A 4956-nucleotide genomic window follows, 5' to 3' on the forward strand; every position below is an offset into this window, starting at 1 on the left:
ATGTGCACCAGCAGCATCGGAACCAGCTAGGACATTGTGAGAAATACAAAGTTTATCACCTTGAAAAACTGAAGAAGAATTTGAATTTTATAAGTTCCCTAAGTGGTTCATAAGCATATTAAAGTGACAGAAGCAATAGTATGGAGCATTGCTTTCCAGCCATGACTGAACATGAGAATAATGTGGAAATCTTCTGATACTGGTGTCCTGGGGCCACACTAAAAATCTTCTGCTGTAAGGGTTTGGGAGAAATTCAAGAGTATTGTAAGAAACTCACTAGCTGATTCTAATTTTCAGGCAGATTTGAGAACTGTGGGGAAAGAATAACACCATTTAAGGAACATCATTAAGGAGTCTTTCTGCCTCAATTAATAGCAAAGTCATAATATCACTTCTTGGCCGTTTGGCTAAGATCAAGTATAGTATCTGTTCCTATCAGTTTAACAGCAAAGTCATATTTATAATAGTTTAAGCCAAAACCTTGGAGGTTTTCTTGACTTTTCACATGCTACCTTTAGTCTGTCAAAAATCTATAGGCAGGGACTTCCATTTTCAGCCAAGGTGGATTATCAGGAATCAGTAGATAAGGTTTACCCTCATGCACATGACTTATGAAAACTAAACAACTACACACACACAGACACACACACACACACACACAAAACACAAAACGCTGCATATGCAGTTTTCTTTTTTCTTTGAAGAAAATTGCATTTCGTTTTTTTATTTTTTTAATATGAAATTTATTGTCAAATTGGTTTCGCTACAACACCCAGACAGTTTTCAAGACACTAGACATCAAGAAAGTAAGGACAGTAATCCCTGAGAAATGGAAGACAAATGAGGGGAAATCTATAATTGTTTTGACTTCACTTGTGGGAGTTTCGAGGCCCAAGCTCATGGAATCAAACCTTCTTTTTTAAAGTTATTGAGTTAAAATTGACATATATTAATTTCACGTGTATAACAAATAATTTCATATGTACAGGTATTGCCAAATAAGTCTAGTTAATATCCATCATCGCACCTAATGGCAATTTTTTTCTTGTGACGACAGAACTTCTAAATTCTACTGTCTTAGCAAATATGCAATACAGTAGTATTAACTATAGTCCTCATGCTGTATGTACATCCCATGACTTATTTGTTTCATAACTAGAAGCCAGTAACTCTTGACTGCTATTTCACCCACTCCTGCTCCCTGGCTCTGGCAACCACCAACCTGTTTTCTTTATCTATGAGTTTGGCTTTGTTTGTTTTTGGATTCCACATATAAGTGAGATCATACAGAACTTTCCTTTCTCTGACTCATTCAAAATCTGGTACTGAATTTTCTAAAATTCAGTCTCTATCTTCTCAATTCCCTTTTACTCATCAACATTTTGCAAAGCAGATTCTGGTTCTATTATTTCAATAAATCACAACTCACTTTGATGTGACTAAATCCATTGGGACTTTTTCCTTCTTGTACTTGGCTCTGGAAACTTTGCACACTTTTGAATGTATCTCTTTCTCTTTCTCTAAACGGTCTTCCTTTGGCTTTATTCACATCAAACACTCCTACTTTGTCTTTATCCTTATGAATTCCTCTCTTTGAAAGCTTGTTTTCTTCTTTAGTGTAGTTAAAATCTGTATTCTGCCATCATTCAAATTAATTAGTGGTCCTAGCTTTTATCAGTTACTTTAGTTCCACCCATACAGAGATGAATGTCTGATACATGTCTCCAGCCTCGTACTCTTTTTTTCTTATTCTCTATTTCCTTTTGATATTTTAAACTTAACCAAAAAATGCTTATAATTGATAATAAGACTATCATTTCCAAACTGGTCTTATGACATTTCCATACTTGTCATGAATGTGAACCAATATGCATCCACTTAAGAAAAAAATAACATAGAAATTATGCTTGGTGCCTCCTTCTTCTTCATACACTAAGTCAAATACACGATGATTTTACCTCCTAATTTCACAAATTGAACTCGATTTCCATGACGAGCAGCACCTTACTTTCAGCCATTAACGTGTTTTCTTTTGAATACCATAGTAGACTTTCAGCTGGCCTCCCTTGCTCAAATCCATATTCTATATAGATTTATTTTTCCTCTAAACAATAATAATCTGATTATGCCACTCCCTGATTAAAATTTCACAGTCACTCTCATTGCTTGCTCTAAGGCTATAAACAAAAGTTTTGTTGTAATTAAGAAAGCTCCCCCCCCATTCTTGCTTCTGCTAATCCCTCCAAAGTTATTTGCATTAAATGCCTACTCACTATCTTCTAAGTTCTAAGCCTACAATGCTGGTCCCTCTATACTTTGCCCAGGAAACTCATACGTATCCTCTTTATTTGATCCAAATATCTCTTACTCCATGAAACTGTCTTTCATCTCTCTTCCCAGGTGGCAGCTGCCCATTAGGTGTCCCAGAGTTCAGTATACCTCTTTCTCGTGGTATTTCACATGTATATTTTACATTTGCTTGCATACTATTTCAGCTTCTATATATCTTTTAAATTTGATGTTTGTTTCTTCCCCTCGACTTTAGGTTCTGTGAGGGTGAGGTCACCATATGTTTCTGCATCTCTATGACTCCTCTTGTGTTTGACATAGAATAGGCACTCAGTAATTTTTTGGCAAACATGTAAACATATTGATTGAGAAAATAGATGGACACTTGAATTACACATTTTTTAAGGTTCGTATAATCTCTGCTCTTTTAAGGGGCTAAAAATGTTCTTTTTGAGCAAGTACACTAAAGTCTACATATCTAGGGGTAATTGAAGGCTTGTGCTTTCCGGAAGTTCTGGAAAACAAAACTTGTATGAGCTCTTTTTCTTTGTTCTGGGCATGCTCTTATTAGGTCAGCATCATAAAGCCCTTGAACCATAAAGCAGTAGATTCTGAATTCATGGTGGGAAGTTGTACATCAGCCCATGTTCCTAGTTTGCCTTCCTCTCATAAAGCGATAAAAAGGTGTTAAGGGTGTTGGCTGAGATATCCATGAGTATGGAGGCTGTGGGAATTAAAGTAGTAAAGGTGGCAGAGAGACTTCCTCCAGAATTACCAGCAAGGACCTTTTAGCTGGTTTCTTATATTCACCACTCACGTTCAACACTTAACAACCTGTTGATGATACTTAGGCCCTCTAACAACCAGTGGACCAAAGACTGGCATGACAATAACAGAAGGTAAGTCAGAATTGATAGAAGACATGATTAGATAATGGTTTTTAGAAAGACAGACAATACAACAGAAAAGTCAAAAAAGCAGTAAGGGAATAAAGTTAATTGCAACATCAAAATGGGTTTGTAGTTTGCAGCAAAACAAACATAAAACAACACACACACACACAAAGAACCTTATTTTATACTTGAACAACTCAATAAATAAATTGAAGGAGGGCATGACACCGAGGACACCCAAATTAGTGACCTGGAAGATCAATAGCATAATTTTTTAAAATGTTTATTTTTGAGAAAGAGATGGGGTGGGAAGTGAGGGGCAGACAGAGAGGGAGAGAGAGAATCCTAAGCCGGCTCCACTCTGTCAGCACAGAGCCTGACAGGGACTCGATCTCACAGACTCGTGAGATCATGACCTGAATCTAAAGGAGTTGGATGCTTAATCGACTAAGCCACCCAGACACCCTAGAATAAAAAAAAAAAAAAAAATTAAAGTACAAAACAAGAATTGACCAAACAGATCATGAAATGTCATAATGAAAGAAAATATAAGTGACATGCTTGGTAGATTCAGAAAATATGAAGATTTCACATGTGAAGATTGTACTTCTAGGAGGAGAAAAACAATTGTACGGAGAACTAATAAATAGATTAAGAATCATTGAATAGCCTATGCCTCGGCAACCTTGAATGTGTAAATTGAAAGCTTTCAAGTAGTTCTATGTAAGTCTAGCAATAAAAGACACCCATCTGAATGGGTTAATATTCAAAATGGGTAACAACTGCTGTACATAGGCTCCACCCAACAAGAATGTATGCGAGCCAAAATAGTCAAATGGCTTTACTGGGTTGCATGAGCAGTATTTAGCCTGGAATTAAAATCATTTTATTCAAATATTCTCTCTCTCAATAATTTGGACACAAAGAGTTACTTATATTGGACATCCCATTTATAACAAAAGCAGAAGAAGCACTTCAAGACAACTGAGAGAAAAGGGTCACAAATACCAAAATGTTGACCTAGTCAAGGTACTATTCATCTGTCAGAGAAAAAGTGTTTTAGCAGTTTTAAAGGTTTTATTATTGCAGGTAAGATACTTTGAGATCTTTAATATTCTCACTTGTTAAATAAAAAATGCAAGTAGTATGTTTGATACGTAACATGTTACGAGATTATTGGCTATAGAAGACATTTTGAGTAATTCCTTTTGGGTTAGTGCCCTGGAAAACTATATTTAGGTAAATGCTAAATTAAATTTGTGGTTTTTAGTAAAGGAAAATTAGAATGTGGTCATTAGAGTTTCTGGGTACATAAGATTAATTTCTGAGGAAAAGTTCCTGCTTTTATCTTTGTTTATACTAGGTAGACCAGAGCATCTTAAAATTTCCTTTATAATATAAATTAATCTTGGAGGCTTCAGTTTTCTGACCTTAATCTATAATAGAAAAAAGTTTCCCCAAATTAATGTATTAAACTGTTAATAAATTTTTTTGATATTAAGTTAATTTTAAGACATTATTATATAAACTTTTGTTTATTGGTTTGTTTTTTATCCTGATAGTGAATAGATTGGTCAGCATTTTTTTTAAATAGGTGAATGAGTCAATGAACAAATAAGGTAGTTTTTGAGATGAATAATCAAATTATAAATTATAAATTTTATAAATATGCTAATTATTCAAACTACCTCTGATTTATTGACTCAAAAATTCTCTTCAGTAGTATGGGAAGATGAAAACCAGAGAACCAAATGTAGTTTGTAGTCAACACTTT

General features: G+C 34.8%; 1 pseudogene; it reads left to right on the top strand.

The window, feature by feature from the left end:
• Window positions 1–387: 387 nt before the first annotated feature.
• Window positions 388–517, top strand: LOC132693505 (U2 spliceosomal RNA; annotated as a pseudogene).
• Window positions 518–4956: the final 4439 nt, after the last annotated feature.

This window comes from Panthera onca, chromosome B1 (genome assembly GCF_046562875.1).
Source record: "Panthera onca isolate mPanOnc1 chromosome B1, mPanOnc1 haplotype 2, whole genome shotgun sequence".
Lineage (NCBI taxonomy): Eukaryota > Metazoa > Chordata > Mammalia > Carnivora > Felidae > Panthera > Panthera onca.